This window comes from Ranitomeya imitator, chromosome 1, assembly GCF_032444005.1.
Source record: "Ranitomeya imitator isolate aRanImi1 chromosome 1, aRanImi1.pri, whole genome shotgun sequence".
NCBI lineage: Eukaryota > Metazoa > Chordata > Amphibia > Anura > Dendrobatidae > Ranitomeya > Ranitomeya imitator.
The window spans coordinates 788,192,435-788,210,490 of NC_091282.1; positions in this window are offsets into that span (position 1 = coordinate 788,192,435).

Below are 18,056 nucleotides of genomic sequence, written 5' to 3' on the forward strand. Positions count from 1 at the left end.
GTTACGTTCTATGGGCAGAATTCTATCTGGGAGAAGCCGAGCTCCGGGTCGACCTACGGGCTCAGTGGTGGGGTGTAGAGGTATCGTGATGCGTGGATGGGGGAGAAGAGGTGCAGAGATTATCAAACCAACATGATATGGAAATCACAATATGAGATTTGCTCTTATCCACTGACAGTGACAAATGGGAAACAATGTATCCGAGGAAGCGACGAGCGAGGTAGTATGCCCCAACAGATCCCATCTGTTCCACTAATTTCATTACTTTTTTACAGGGTGTGGAGATTTTTTGAAATATAAATTTTAATTAAACAAGATAAAAGTATCACCAAAACACACAAAATTCTAAATCCCCGAAAACTCCTAATAACAGTTACTGACTGTATCTAGTCCGCAATGGTGGACAGGAGAGTTTAAGAATTATAAACAATAGCCGGTGGGTTCTGGTGACCATGGTCAACTCTCGGAAATACTGATGGCACAGATCGATCAGCATCTGTGCCTCTGCGACACTGCTAGATAGGCATATTACCGATAAGAAAGAAACTGGAATTATCTCACCCATTCTGTGTTGTGGATGATGTCATTGTCCGGGATGAGGTCCACAAGTCAATTGTCCACCCGGCAGCTAACTTTCTGGTGTAAGCAGGGAGGGAGGACCTAGTGGCCCTAATCAGCACTTGTCAGCCCTAGGTCCCCAAGACTCCTAAGAAGGGTAGTCCAGAGCTTTCCCTAGTGAACATATTACCTTATAAATCCCTATGTGCTCCCGACGCATTTCCCCTTCAATTGGTCATCAGTGGAGGATTGATGCATGTAAAAGAACTAACATATCTGGGCTCATTCTCCCCTGCCCTCACCAGCTTAAACACCATAGAGTAGGATCACGGATCACCTGGCCTAATCAGGAAATGTCTGTCTTGGTAGGCATCATCCTCCTGCCGTCAGTGCTGACCCGCATGCTCTCACTACATCTGTCATGGAACCCATAATCTGGATTTCTTCAACACGTGCCTATGCTCCATACGCCACCTCTGGTGGTGCCATCATTGGCGTATTAGCATACATGCTGCCTGTTTTATCTCACTTCCGGGAAATCCTGACAGATGTCATCTCTCACATGACTTATCTGATTCTGTCAAAAATAAAAAAGTTCCTGGTTAGGCAGAGCTCGAGTGTCCTAAGGAGATATGTATTATTGGCACGATATTGACATCGGCTTCTATACCTTTATCATGGGGGATGGAAGAGGACAGTGACTCTACGTCAATACTGGCTAACAGGCAGATATCATCTACGGGAGTATCGTCCACCTGATACTATTGGGCGCTCCATGCCCTTGTGTATTTTAGGTAGACTATAGAACGTGGCTATTCTGCAATTACTTGGCAACAAGAATTCATACTCAGTTTTGTCAATAATCTAATTTCTGAGGCATCTTCCAAGATCAGCCTAAGCTCATCGATGAATTTGTTAGTGGGGTTTTGTTGTAAAATGGTGTCCCCCTCCTTGTCGTGTAGGGTGTCGAGGCACATTTTCTGGTACTATTCTAGGTCAAGGACCACCACATTGCCACCTTTGTCGGATGGTTTTATGACGATGTGATTTTTTCCCTTTGATTGGTTAAAAAAAGTAACCATAACTGACTACCACATGTTTTGTTCTTGATTTCTTTTAGCCTTTCTTAAAGCCAGAAAGTTGCCATTTGAAATGACTTTAATTTTGTGCCATGTCTGTGATCTGCTTTTTTTCTACAAAATTAAACAACTGAATGAACATCCTCCAAGGCCGGTGATTCCATAATTTTTGCCAGGGGTTTTAGTACCGTCCTCCTGTGCTCCGCACAAAACACTGCCCCCTCTGCCTCTAGAAAGTAATAGTACCCTCCCTCCTGTGCCCCACATAATACATTTCCCCCTGTGCCCCTATAAAGTAATAGTACCCTCCTCCAGTGCCCACACAATACAATGCCCCTGGTGCCCCCTATAAAGTAATAGTATGCTTCTTCCATGCCCCACACATTACATTGCCTACTGTGCCTCTATAAAGTAATAGTAATCCCCTCCTGTGCACCACACAATACGTTGCCCCCCGGTGCCCTTATAAAGTAATAGTACCCTCCTCCCATGCCCCACACAATACATTGCCTCCTCTGCCTTTATAAAGTAATAGTACTACCCCTCCTGTGCCCCACACAATACATTGACCCCCGGTGCCTCTGTAAAGCAATAGTACCCTCCTCCAGTGCCCCACACAATACATTGCACCTCTGTGCCTCTATAAAGTAATAATACCCTCCCTCCTGTGCCCCACACAATACATTGCCCCCCAGGTGCGCCTATACAGTAATAGTACCCTCCTATTGTGCCCCACACAATACATTGCCCCCTCTACCTCTTTAAGGTAAAAGTAACCTCCTCCTGCGCCCCACACAATACAGTGCCTCCCTATTATAATAGAACCCTTCCATTCTTTCTACTAATAATCTACTATATAATTGTCTAAGGGTCACTTCCGTCTGTCTGTCCTTCTGTCACGGTTATTCATTCGCTGACTGGTCTCGCCAGCTGCCTGTCATGGCTGCCGCGACCAATCAGCGACGGGCACAGTCCGGAAGAAAATGGCCGCTCCATACTCCCTGCAGTCAGCGTCTCCGGCGCTCCGCTCCATACTCCCCGCAGTTAGTGTCCCCGGCGCTCCGCTCCATACTCCCCGCAGTCAGTGTCCCCAGCGCTCCGATCCATGCTCCCCGCAGTGTCCCCGGTGCTCCACTCCAAACTCCCCGCAGCCAGTGTCCCCGGCGCTCCGGTCCATACTCCCCGCAGTGTCCCCGGTGCTCCGCTCCATACTCCCCGCAGTCACTGTCCCCGGCGCCCGCTCCATACTCCCCTCCGGTCACCGCTAACACAGGGTTAATGCCGGCGGTAACGGACCTCGTTATGCCGCGGGTAACGCACTCCGTTACCGCCGCTATTAACCCTGTGTGTCCCCAACCTTTTGCTATTGATGCTGCCTATGCGGCATCAATAGTAAAACAAGTAATGTTAAAAATAGTAAAAAAACAAAAAACCTGCTATACTCACCCTCCGTTGTCCGCTCGCGCCTGCCGCCATATTCCTTTCCCAGCGATGCATTGCGAAATTACCCAGAAGACCTAGCTGTCTCGCGAGACCGCTAAGTCATCTAGGTAATTTCGCAATGCATCCTGCATCGATACAGCGCCGTTGGATCCCAGGAGGCGGAGAGACGGGATGCTGAGGAGCAGCGACAAGAATGGTGAGTATGTTAAACTACAAGGGGCCCTCGGATTGTTGGGGGAGTATGTTTATTTTTTATTTTTTAACCTGTGACATACGTGGCTGTGCTGTATACTACGTCGCTGTGCAATATATTACGTGTCTCTGTGCTGTATACTACGTAACTGGGCAATATGCTACGTCACTGGGCAATATACTACGTGGCTCTGTGCTGTATACTACGTGGCTGGGCAGTATACTACGTGACTATGCAATATATTATGTTACTGGGCAATATACTCTGTGGCTCTGTGCTGTATACTACGTCGCTGTGCAATATACTACGTGACTGGGCATTATACTACGTGGCTCTGTGCTGTATACTACGTGACTGGGCAATATACTACGTGACTGGGCAATATACTACGTGGCTGGGCAATATACTACGTGGCTGGACAATATACTACGTGGCTCTGTGCTGTATACTACGTAACTAGGCAATATACTACGTGGCTGAGCAATATACTACGTGGCTGGGCAATATACTACGTCGCTGGGCAATATACTACGTGACAGGGCAATATATTACGTCCCTGGGCAATATACTACGTGGCTCTGTGCTGTATACTACGTAACTAGGCAATATACTACGTGGCTGGGCAATATACTACGTGGCTGGGCAATATACTACGTCGCTGGGCAATATACTACGTGACTGGGCAATATACTACAGGAAAAGACAGCAACCAGCAGCACTGGAAAAGACAGCAACCAGCTGGTGTTGGAATAAAGTCTTGATATTTTTCACCTGGAACGGATGCTGCTCCTTTTTCTATATTGGGCAATATACTACGTCACTGGGCAATATACTACGTGGCTCTGTGCTGTATACTACGTCGCTGTGCAAGATACTATGTGGCTAGGCAATATACTATGTCGCTGGGCAATATACTACGTGACTGGGCAATATACTACGTCACTGGGCAATATACTACGTGGCTCTGTGCTGTATACTACGTCGCTGTGCAATATACTACGTGGCTCTGTGCTGTGTACTACGTGGGCTGTGCAATATACTACGTCACTGGGCAATATACGTGGCTGGGCAATATACTACATGACTGGGCTATATACTACGCGGCTGGGCAATATACAACGTCACTGGGCAATATACTACGTCGCTGGGCAATATACTACGTCGCTGGGCAATATACTACGTGGCTGGGCAATATATTACGTGGGCTGGGCAATATACTACGTGGCTGGGCAATATACTACGTGGACATGCATATTCTAGAATACCCGATGCGTTAGAATCGGGCCACCATCTAGTAATAATAATAATAGTAATAATGCCTCCTTCCTCTATAATGATGGAAATCCCCCATTGTGCCTCCTTATGATAATGACCCCAGTGCCCCTTTAGTGTAATAATTTTGAGATGAGATGGATATGTTTTGTAGCATTCACAAAGATATTTTTCCCTAATGAAGCCCCTTCATGTTCTCATTTCCTTCCATGGCCCCGATAGAGCATGGTTCACTGAAAATGCCCCCACACAGTATGATGTCCCTACATTCCTACACCTTATGATTGCACCCCATACTGTAAGATAGTCACCACAGCCCCCCCCCCACACAGTATGATATCCACCAAATCTCCCAACATAGTATGATGCCCACCACAGCCCCTATAGGGTATGTTTGACCCCACATAATGTATGATGTCCCCACACAGCCCCCCTTAGAGAATGATGGTCCCACACAGCCCCCCATAAAATATGATGGTTCCCACACAGCCCCCCATAGAGTATGATGGTTCCCACACAGCCCCCATAGAGTATGATGGTTCCCACACAGCCCCCCATAAAATAGGATGGTACCAACACAGCCACCCATAGAGAATGATGGTCCCCACACTGCCTCCACATAATGTAGGATGGTCCTCACACAGCCCCCTATAGAGAATGATGGTCCCTACACAGCCCCCCATAGAGTATGATGGTTCCAACATAAAGCAGGTGGCTCCGTTTTACAATAGCTCTACAATAGCTGTTAGCAGTGTCATAGTCAGTGCGGCTCATGGCCAGATCGGCCAAATGGCATTTGCCAGATTTTGCCGATGTCCAGTGCGGCCCTGTTTGCAATACACCCCAATACTTCAGTATTGCACAAGTGATGGTGAGTACTGGAATCTAGGAGCTAAAAACATGTTTAAATAAATAAAACAAACACCAAAATCTCTCTATTAGGGTTGAGCGACTTTTAGTTTTTCAGGGTCGAGTCGGGTTTCACGAAACCCGACTTTCATAAAAGTCGGGTCGAGTGAAATCGGCCGATCCTTTTGAAAAGTCGGGGTCGGGGATCGGCCGAAACTCGAAACCCAATGTAAGTCTATGGGGGTTTTGTTTTTTTTTTACATTTCCTTCAGGGCGATATAGCAGAAAAGCCGGTAATTCAATTACCGGCTTTTAATTTCTCCTGTCAAAACCCGACATGATTTGAGACATGGTTTACATACAGTAAACCATGTCATATCCCCCTTTTTTTTGCATATTCCACACTACTAATGTTAGTAGGGTGTATATGCAAAATTTCGGCGCTCTAGCTCTTAAATTTCAGGGTTAAATCGCGGAAAGAATTGGCGTGGGCTCCCGCGCAATTTTTTCCGCCAGAGTAGTAAAGCCAGTGACTGAGGGCAGATATTAATAGCCTGGAGAGGGTCCACGGTTTTTGGCCCCCCTGGCTAAAAACATCTGCCCCCAGCCACCCCAGAAAAGGCACATCTGTAAGATGCGCCTATTCTGACACTTGGCCACTCTCTTCCCATTCCCGTGTAGCGGTGGGATATGGGGTAATGAAGGGTTAATGCCACCTTGCTATTGTAAGGTGACATTAAGCCAGATTAATAATGGAGAGGCGTCAATTATGACACCTATCCATTATTAATCCAATTGTATGAAAGAGTTCAAAATAAACACACACACACAATATTAAAAAGTAATTTAATGAAATAAACACACCGTTTGTTGTAATAATTTATTGTACGCTCAATCCACTCGCTGAAGACCCTCGCTCTGTAACAAATAAAAAATAATAAACCAACAATATACATACCTTCCGTAGATCTGTAACGTCCCACGTTGTAAATCCATCTGAAGGGGTTAAAATATTTTACAGCCACGAGCTCTGCTAATGCAGCGCTGCTCGTGGGTGTAAACCCCAGCGAATGAAGGTAATGTAGGTCAATGATCTGTAGTTACCTTCATTCGCGGTGATGCGCCCCTTGCTGGATGTCCCTGGAGCGTGGGAAAAGTTCCCAGGCTCGAGGTCATATGAGGACATCCAGCAGGGGGCGCATCACCGCGAATGAAGGTAACTATAGGTCATTGACCTACTTTACCTTCATTCGCTGGGGTGTACAGCCACAAGCACAGCTGCATTGGCAGAGCTTGTGGCTGTAAAATATTTTAACCCCTTCAGATGGATTTACAACGTCGGACGTTACAGATCTACGGAAGGTATGGATATTGTTGGTTTATTATTTTTCATTTGTTACAAAGCGAGGGTCTTCAGCGAGTGGATTGAGCGTACAATAAAATATTAAAACAACCTGTGTTTTTATTTCATTAAAATACTTTTTAATAATGTGCGTGTGTTTTTTTTAACCATTGCAAATGGATTAATAATGGATAGGTGTCAGAATTGACGCCTCTCCATTATGAATCTGGCTTAACGTCACCTTACAATAACAAGGTGACATTAACCCTTCATTACCCCATATCCCACCGCTACACGGGAATGGGAAGAGAGTGGCCAAGTGCCAGAATAGGCGCATCTTCCAGATGTGCCTTTTCTGGGGTGGCTGGGGGCAGGTGTTTTTAGCCAGGGGGGGCCATTAACCGTGGACTCTCTCCAGGCTATTAATATCTGCCCTCAGTCACTGGCTTTACTACTCTGGCGGAGAAATTTGCGCGGGAGCCCACGCCAATTTTTCCGCGATTTAACCCTTAAATTTAAGAGCTAGAGCGCTGAAATTTTGCACATACACACTACTAACATTAGTAGTGTGGATTGGAATATGCAAAAAAAAAGGGGGATATGACATGGTTTACTGTATGTAAACCATGTCTCAAATCATGTCGGGTTTTGGCAGGAGAAATGAAAAGCCGGTAATTGAATTACCGGCTTTTCTGCTATATCGCGCTGAAGTTAATATAAATATATATATATGTGACGCCCAAGAGACCGGGATACCCAGCACCGGACCAATGGGGTCTGTCTCTTGAGGGGGATGTCACGGGTGGCTTGACCCGGTGCTGTGGCCTCAGGCAATGCACAGTGTAAGGGGTATCGTGAGGGGACAGGCACTTACTTGATCAGCAGCAGGTTCTCCCAGCGGTGACGATCCCGATCCTGGATAGATGGCTATTGTGCAAATGAAAGACTGAGGCACTGAAACGTTTAACCAGTTTACTTTAACATAAAAGGATTTACAACCAGTCCTGTCATCGGAGTCTGTATGGGAACTCTGAGTTACTTTGACCCTGCCGGGGTCTTCGCCTCTTATTGTGCGCAATTTCTGTGTGGCCCTGCTGCTGTATGTGAACTGGCTGCCGGCCCAATCTGTCCCCTCCGGGTCCTGGTTCGACGGGCAACCCGAGTCCTTTTATCGGCTTACCCCCTCCGGGAGTACCGCTGAACTCTGTGTCTGTTGCTGCGTCCGGCCCTAGTGAAGCTGATATCACCTCACGTTTTTCCGGTTGCTGTATTACATATAATGAATACAGCCACGGATCCGGTATCCGTCTTTGCGCCTGTTCTGGGTAGTGATTAATGCTACCCGGTTCTCACAATGTCCCTTTTCTCTGTCCCTCTTCTCCTCAGGCCGGTGATTTAGGCCTGGAAACAGTCACAGGGCTGTTAGAAATTCAGCTGTATGACCTCTCACTTTCAGCTCCTTAGCCTAACTGCCATTTCTTCTCTCAGACCAGAATGGATTAAGGGGAGTCTCTGGAGCTCCCCCTTCTGGCCGGAGGTGGTAGTGCAGTTTTGCTATTTTAGCATTTGTGTTTAGTGTCAGTAACTATTTTTGTGGCAAATACCCCTAGGGGTGCCACATTCCCCCTTAGTTAAGAACAGTACTCCGGGACTGTGGGACGATAACATTTTGAAATAACAATTAATATGTACAGAGTCTTAAAAATGAAAAGTTACAAAAACCACTCAAGGAAACAAAAATAGAGTTCTGTAAAAAGTCACTTCAAATAGCGTCCATTAATACAGTTCTACCCTTGAAGGTACTCAATATAAAGTCTAAAGAAAGTTCAAAAAGAGCAAAAAGCAAAGTTCAAAAAGCAGTCTTTCCGGAGCTTTGATTTAGTGCCTCCGGGCTGATAACAAGTTCAAGAATATGCAAGAAGTTCATACAGACAAGTCTCTTTAGGTACTGGGCTTAAACGTTGCAGACTGATAACAATGACTATACTACAATTTCTGTTTAACTATATACGGCATAACATATATACAATTCACATTATGAGCTTTATAGTTGGTAATCTGCATACCTGGCCGGTAATTGACCCTGGGTACTACGCTGTGATCTACGTAATAGCGGTATCTCTTCATGTGGTGTACTACTGTCTACTGCGGATGTAGTATCTGCACGCTCTGCTAAAGATAATTCCATAACTATGGAGTTGGCAAGTCCACCGTGAATGGGATTACTCTTTTCAGGAATCTGTTCTTCCTGGCCTGGAACCTCCTGTAGTACGGGGTCAGCCTCTTCCTGTCTTGGGACTTCTGGTATTGGGTTCGGTGTTGGATAAAAGGCCACCATGGGAACCACTACTGCACCATGGTATGTTAGTAGGGTTTTGGGAAAGTCTCCTATACAGGTGTGATACACTTCCTCTTCTTTTTCCTTTACTGGTTGAACCTGTATGGGTTGAATAACTTCTGGTTCTGGCTGGACAACGTCTGGCTCTTTCAATGCTTCCGGACATAATTTAAGATTGTCTCTTGACACTAGTACAGATGTTAAGCCTCCGTTTTTGCTAATGAGACACATTTTAGGATTATCCACTCTTGTTGGTAAAACTGTGTAGGGTACGGCTTCCCACTGATTGTCCAGTTTATTGGTTCGACGATTTCTCTTGAGCACTTGGTCACCCGGTCTTAATGGGGTCGCTAGAGCATTCTGGTTGAAAGTTCGCTCTTGTCTTTCTCTAGTTTGCTGAAGGCTTCTTTCCACACTCTCTTGCACTTGGCGATACTGCTTTTGCCGTATGATATCCCAATTGGAGTCTTGAACTTCTGCGTCTGGTTTCAGAATTCCCATTTCTAGATCGATTGGTAATTGGCCGGGTCTTGCACGCATAAGATAAGCTGGGGTGCAGTTGGTGGAGCTCACCGGGACATGATTATACAGATCCACCAAGTCAGGCAATTTCTCTGGCCATTGATTCCTTTCTGTCTCAGGTAAAGTCTTTAGTAGGTCTATTACAATATGGTTCATCTTCTCGCATAAGCCGTTTGTTTGTGGATGATAGGCCGTCGTCCTGATCTTTTTGCAACCATACATATTACAGAATTCTCTGAAGATCTCTGATTCAAAGGCTGTACCTTGGTCGGTGAGAACCTGTTCCGGATATCCATGGGGTCTACAAAAGTACTTTTGGAACGCTTTGGCTGCTGTTTTTGCTGTCAGATCTTTTACGGGTACTACTACCAAGAAGCGTGAATAATGGTCCACGATGGTCAAGGCATAGACATAGCCGGACCAGCTTGGTATTAACTTCACGTGGTCTATGGCTACAAGTTCAAGTGGTTGTTTGGTGATTATGGGCTGCAGTGGTGCTCTTTGGTTCTTTTGATCGTTTCTTCTGAGGTTGCACGGGCCACAATTTCTGCACCACTGTTCGATTGATTTTCTCATCCCGACCCAATAAAATCTTTCTCTTAGAAGTACTTCTAACTTTTTCCAACCAAAGTGACCAGCACCATTATGGTAAGCTTCGAGGACCATCTTGACATCTTGTTTAGGCACGATAATCTGCCAAACCAATTTATGTGTTTTCGGATTGGTGTACCTTCTACAGAGCTTCCCTTGATACAGGAACATTTTGCCTCTCTCTTTCCAGAGTTGATGCGTCTCTTCTGGGGCATCCTCATCGGGATATGCACTTTGCTCAGTTAACAGTTCCTTCACCAACTTCACAGCCGGATTGCTGTCTTGGGTGTCAGCCCATCTATGGTGTGCTAACGGATTAAAATTCACCTCTTGTTGTTTCTGATAGGTACTTGACTGATGATGTTTTGCCTTGGGATGATGGAAGGCTGGTAGTTCAATTTCTTCAAGCTCCCCCGTTTCTTCTTCTACATCTCTCAAGTGTGGCATCCGGGATAGGGCATCGGCATTTCCATTCTTGCGACCTGCTCGTTACTTGATCTTGAAGTTGTAATTAGATAACCGGGCTATCCATCGCTGTTCTAACGCACCTAATTTGGCTGTGTCTAGGTGGGTCAACGGATTGTTGTCAGTATAGACAATAAATTCTGCAGCGGCCAGATAGTGTTTGAAACGTTCCGTCACAGCCCAAACTACTGCCAGTAGTTCCAATTTGAAGGAGCTATAATTTTCTGGATTTCTTTCAGTAGGCCGGAGCTTTCTACTTGCAAAGGCGATGACTTTCTCCCGACCTTCTTGCTTTTGTGACAGCACCGCTCCTAGTCCCACATTACTGGCATCGGTGTAGAGGATGAAAGGTTGATGGTAATCTGGGTATGCCAGAACCTCTTCTCCGGTTAGTGCCTTCTTTAGTTGTTCAAAGGAGTCTTCCCTTTCGTCGTTCCACTGGAAAGGAGGGTTTCGGTTTGAAGGTTTCTTCGTCTGCCCTACCAAGGCGTCTTGCAAGGGTGCTGCCAACTTGGTAAATCCTTTTATAAATCTGCGATAGTAACCCACCAATCCCAGGAATTGCCTCACTTCTTTTGCGCTGGTAGGTCTCGGCCAATCCCTTATGGCGGTTATTTTCTCGGGATCCGGTGCTACTCCCTCCAAACTCACGATGTGTCCCAGGTACTGTACCTTTGGCTTGAGAAGGTGACATTTGGATGGCTTGATTTTCATGCCATACCTGGATAAGGCTTCGAACACTTCTGCCAAGTCTTTTAAGTGTTGTTCGTAAGTCTTTGAGTAGACGATCACATCATCTAGGTACAGGAGGACGGTCTCGAAGTTCTTGTGTCCGAGGCAGCATTCCATCAGCCGCTGGAAGGTACTGGATGCATTGCAGAGTCCGAATGGCATGCGATTAAATTCACTTAGACCCATTGGTGTGGTGAATGCCGTCTTTTCCTTATCTCTCTCAGCCACAGGGACTTGCCAATACCCGCTTGTTAAGTCTCAGGTGGAAAAATAATTAGCAGATTTCAAAGCAGTCAAGGACTCTTCTATTCTAGGCAAGGGGTAGGCATCTTTATGGGTGATGTTATTAATCTGCCGGTAGTCTACGCACATTCTCATAGTTCCATCTTTTTTTTTGACAATCACTAGAGGGGCTGCCCAGGGGCTACAGCTGTCTCTTATTACCCCGGCCTGTTTCATTTCCCTCAGCATATCTTTTGCACATTGATAGTGAGCGGGCGGTATGGGTCTATATCTTTCTTTTATTGGGGGATGGTCACCTGTGGGGATTGTGTGTTCTACCCCTTCTATCCGTCCGAAGTCCAATGGGTGTTTACTGAAGACTTGTTCATATTCCGTCACTAGCCTATACACCCCTTGTTTTTGATGGGTAGGTGTTGAATTTATGCCCACGTGTAGCTGTTGGCACCAATCCTCCATTTCTCCATCTGAGCCATTGCCTTCCACCTGACAGGTTGGTTCTAAGGGCTCAATGGTTGTGATGGCATTGTTGTCAACAGTATATAGCTTTGCCATTGTAGCATACCTTGGCAAAGTGACCTCTTCCTCTCCACAGTTCAAAAGTCGTACCGGCACTCGTCCCCGGTGTACCTCGACTATCCCTCGTGCTGTGAGTATAGTGGGCCTGCTGTCGGTGTACACTGGTTCTATTAAGGCTTGATAATCTCGTCCCTTAGTACCAATGGCTGCTCTACACCATACCAGCATTTCTGTTTTTGGTGGGATTACAATAGACGTTGGATCACTTACCCTCACACTGCCGATTTCTCCACCTGCAACTTCTACCTGTTGCCTTAACATCAATACTTTTATTTCCCTCCGGAGAACTCTCTGCTGGCAGGATTGGGCAGTTTCAGCAATTTGCTGTAAGACAGAAATGACTTCGGAAAAGCAGTTCTCTAACACATTCATTCCTATCAATACAGTTGGTTCACAGTTCCGCCGGTCAACATCAACAACAATTATACCCTGTTTCTTCAATTCTACTTTACCAATCTTTATGGTCATCTCCCTGAATCCTAGTTTCGGTACCAACTTACCATTACTGGCCCATATATCTAGTTCAACATCAGAGGGCTGTTATGTCTGCTAATGAAAGGTGTAATGAAGGCAATCCAGAGACACAGTGTGCCTAGCGATCAGAGCGCACACAGTGATCTGACAAATACCCAAAAACAAAAGAACGAGCTCTGAGACGTGGAAACTCTGTAGACTGCACACCTGATCCTATCCTAAACACAACTAAAAGTGGCTGTGGATTGCGCCTAACCACTACCTATGCAACTCGGCACAGCCTAAGAAACTAGCTAGCCTAAAGATAGAAAAATAGGCCTGACTTGCCCCCAGAGAAATACCCCAAAGGAAAAGGCAGCCCCCCACATATAATGACTGTGAGTAAGATGAAAAGACAAAACGTAGGGATGAAATAGATTCAGCAAAGTGGGGCCCGATATTCTTAGACAGAGCGAGGACAGTAAAGCGAACTTTGCAGTCTACAAAAAACCCTAAAGCAAAACCCACGCAAAGGGGCAAAAAGACCCACCGTGCCGGACTAACGGCACGGCGGTACACCCTTTGCGTCTCAGAGCTTCCAGCAAAACAAAAGACAAGCTGGACAGAAAAAAGGCAACAAAATAGCAAAAAAGCACTTAGCTATACAGAGCAGCAGGTCACAGGAACAATCAGGAGAAGCTCAGATCCAACACTGGAACATTGACTAGGAGCAAGGATAGCAGCATCAGGTGGAGTTAAGTAACGAAGCAGCTAATGAGCTCACCAGAACACCTGAGGAAGGAAGCTCAGAAGCTGCAGTACCACTTGTGACCACAGGAGTGAATTCAGCCACAGAATTCACAACAGAGGGCCCTTTATCAATATCTGCATCAGCCCAGTACCTCTTATAAAGGATATACGGTATAGATGAAGTCTGGGAACCTGTGTCCAGCAAAGCGTTGAGGGGCATTCCGTCCAGCACGATAGGGATAATGGGTCGTCCTCCGATGTACCTGTCGTGCCAGGGTGTTGGGCCTTGAAAGTTCATTCCTGCGAAGCGGCCCGCATTCCCAGGGGATTCCCGTTTAAATCACAATCTCGCGCAAAGTGGCCTGGCTGCTGGCAACGGCGGCAAATGGGCTGTCCATCCGGTTGGTAGCGGTCGCGGGGTCGTCCTCTCCATGTCGGGTATCTCCGGGGTCTCATCCATGGAACACCTTCTCTACGGTTTGACAACTCCATCTTGGGTCCTCTCATCTCCTGCATGGTTTTAGCCATTGAAGCAACAACATCAGTTAAAGAGTCAAGCTTTTGTTGAAGAGCCTCATTAGTACTGGGCCCCAGGGGCTTAGCAATGGCCCCGGACATAGTTGATGTCACTGGTACTCCATGTTGTTGAGGAGCCTCTGCCATGAGTTGCGCAGGCTCCTGATCCCGAGGTGCCTCTGCCAGCTGGAGACGTATAACGCTCTCCTTTAATTGGGCAAATGTCAATTCAGGGTTCTTAAAAACAAGCATGCTCACATGCCCCCGGTGAGAAGGGGTGTAGAGTCCCTCAATAAATTGATCTCTTAGCAGTTTATCCGCTCCGGTGTTAAAAATGGGTTCAGCCAGTGTAAGTGATTTAAGGGCTTCCTGCAGGTTTAAGGCAAAGTCTCTCACGCCCTCATTAACTTTTTGTTTGCAATTAAAGAATCGTACTTTAGCTTTGCTGCTGGCAGTGGTTTCAAATGTAGCTTTTAATCCAGCAAATATGCGTTCAACAGTGCCTTTTAGATCAGCTGCCCATGCTGTGACTTCTCGCTTAGCATGGCCACTTAACTGCATCATCAGGAGACTAACACGCTGAACTTCACCCATGGGGAACATGTCAAAATGGGCCAGCATCTTTTCTCTGAAATCGTCAAGGGTATTAGGCTCACCTTCATACATTGGAAGCCATGGGCCACCCGGGGTATATGGCATCAGCACCGGCATGATGGGCGCCACTCCTTGCACCGCTGCGCTACCGGACTCTCTATCGACACTCTGTCTTTCAGCTGCATTAGCGTCGCCGGGTGCTGCGGCGTCTCCGTGCTGCGACATACTGTGCCCCCTTAGTTAATCCGGACCCTTCCGGTCCTCCGCTTCCGTCGGGATAGTGTAGATTCGTTCCGCTGTGCAGCAGGATCGATTTTCCCCTTGCTCTGATGTCAGAGCGCTCAGCTTGGTGCCGCCCACAATGACACGCCCCCTGCTGCTCCCACCCACCGCGCTCTGTAATGGCGGATTCTGAAGTTTTTCAGTTAGACTGGGGCTCAGGTGCTGGTGTAGCTCAATTAACAGTCTCGTGTCTAACGGTTATGAAGTGATTACCTCAGGGGATGGCGGCCATCTTTACTCCATTATAACCAATGGGGAAAAGTCACTTTCAATAGTTTTCAATGGGGAATGGATTTTTCTTTAATAAAGTCAATTTTCAAGATTTTTTATCCAAGTTTTCACAGTTTTGGGCTCCAATCACGGCACACTACCCGGTATACGGGCTGGCTAGATCCTGTTCGTGACGCCAATTGTGACGCCCAAGAGACCGGGATACCCAGCACCGGACCAATGGGGTCTGTCTCTTGAGGGGGATGTCACGGGTGGCTTGACCCGGTGCTGTGGCCTCAGGCAATGCACAGTGTAAGGGGTATCGTGAGGGGACAGGCACTTACTTGATCAGCAGCAGGTTCTCCCAGCGGTGACGATCCCGATCCTGGATAGATGGCTATTGTCCAAATGAAAGACTGAGGCACTGAAACGTTTAACCAGTTTACTTTAACATAAAAGGATTTACAACCAGTCCTGTCACCGGAGTCTGTATGGGAACTCTGAGTTACTTTGACCCTGCCGAGGTCTTCGCCTCTTATTGTGCGCAATTTCTGTGTGGCCCTGCTGCTGTATGTGAACTGGCTGCCGGCCCAATCTGTCCCCTCCGGGTCCTGGTTCGACGGGCAACCCGAGTCCTTTTATCGGCTTACCCCCTCCGGGAGTACCGCTGAACTCTGTGTCTGTTGCTGCGTCCGGCCCTAGTGAAGCTGATATCACCTCACGTTTTTCCGGTTGCTGTATTACATATAATGAATACAGCCACGGATCCGGTATCCATCTTTGCGCCTGTTCTGGGTAGTGATTAATGCTACCCGGTTCTCACAATGTCCCTTTTCTCTGTCCCTCTTCTCCTCAGGCCGGTGATTTAGGCCTGGTAACAGTCACAGGGCTGTTAGAGATTCAACTGTATGACCTCTCACTTTCAGCTCCTTGGCCCAACTGCCAGTTCTTCTCTCAGACCAGAATGGATCAAGGGGAGTCTCTGGAGCTCCCCCTTCTGGCCGGAGGTGGTAGTGCAGTTTTGCTATTTTAGCATTTGTGTTTAGTGTCAGTAACTATTTTTGTGGCAAATACCCCTAGGGGTGCCACATATATATGTGTCTGACTTTTAATTAGAGATCGCCGACCGCCGACCCGATCCCAGAGTGGGATCGGGTCGGGTTTCACGAAACCCGACTTTGCTAAAAGTCGGCGACTTTTGAAAAGTGCCGATCTGTTTCGCTCAACCCTACTCTCTATTACTTATCGCTGTGGATAAATGTCTGAACTAATAAAATATTATCATATTTACTCCACATGGTGAACACCGTAAAAAAAAGTCTTTATGGCGAAATCTATATTTTTTGGTCATGCTCTCTCCCAAAAAATGGAATAAAAAAAGATAAAGAAATGTTGTATGCACCCCAAAACGCAATGAACAAACCTACAACTTGTAAAGCAAAAAACAAGCTTTCAAAGAAATAAAAAGTTGTCACTCTTCAAAGGCAATGAGGAAATGTCGAAAGCAAAGAGGAGCCCACTGGGACCCTGTCGGCCAAGGATCGGCATATATCGGGAGACTGGAGCATTCACAGTGGCAGCGCACTCATGTATGCAGCTCCCTGTCAATAAACCCCCCGTACGATTGCTGCTGCCTATAGGGAAGGGGATTCATAGAGATATTGCGGCTCATCATGAAGGAGCGACTTCATGACTTTTTTGCTCTTGACCACACATTGACCAGGCACAAACACAATATCGAGCCATAAAAGAGACATACACAATCCATCCGAGAACTGCGCGCGTTCAAGTTACATCAAGTCACCAAAGTTCTTCCTGGGTGCAAGGATCAGAAGTCTCGGAGAATGATTAAGCGGCGACTGCAAGAAATAAGATTATAGAGCAGCCGAGAAGCTGAGAAATTACAAAGCATGGCCGTATGGCTGGTCAGAGGTGCCACTCGTGATATGGAGCGCTCAGGGGACCGGCACGACCAACACCATCACCAGTCTAACCTCAGGAAGAACTTCAGTTTAGGACAGAAATTAGATACGTTGTCATGTGGACACCTATAGCATGACCAGCGCCCAGGAGAATAACACCATTTTTCTTTTAATCGTCTTGTACCATGCATCTTGGTATATCTCTATCCAAGAGGAAAAGTAAGAGACAAGCAGCCTCTGAGCATTAAAAGGCACCAGGGATCGCAAAGTAGTCTGTTTCTTCAGTAATTGTGAGCAGGGGCCACAGTGGGCCCTGCAGTCTGCAAAGAGTATAAGAAACCGCAAAAGTGGCTGCCACTGTTGTCTTCTGCTGGAGAAAGTACGGTACTGTATGTCTTGTAGAGAAAAAATGCAGAAATAAAGTGCTAAACTGATGTAAAGACCCAATGGGATAGGGGGCAACAGTGTTCTAGGTAAACCTTTTATACCACCTGTGGACACATACAGAAGAGGCCCCAGTACCAGAACAGAATATGGGCCCTTTGTAGTCCAATAGCTCCTCATAATGCTCCATTCCAGTTTCTCTGGAGCTGGATGTGCCCCTGTGTAGCTGCAACAATGAGATATTCGCCCTTGGGTTATATACTTGGCAAACTGGAAAACATCATGGGTCCGACAAATCCAGTGCCAACATGAACCTGGAGGTAACCCAAATTTGCTGTGTGCTTGCTCTTACCAATTGTAAAAATATTCCCGAAACTTGCTGACACATTTTGGTTTGTAACTCGGCAATAAAAGAAATGTACAAGTGGGCTCCTTGTAGTGTATTTATACACCACGTGATGGAGAAATATTAATGTAATGGGATGGCAATGTCACTGTATGGCAGGATGGGAATCTCAAGCTAGAACGTAATAGCAAAGGAAACTGATATGTTTCACATAATGAAGGGAATAGATTGCAATGGAATCTAGAAACTTGATCTTGTTGTGACTACTCTTTCTTCATATTTATGCAGCTTACCTAAAGCACATTGATTTCTGAAAAATCTGAGCTTCATGTGAGCTTCCCATGATACACTAGAAAAAAATCATGGCTTTCCATCATTCAATCTCTTTTCCTTTCC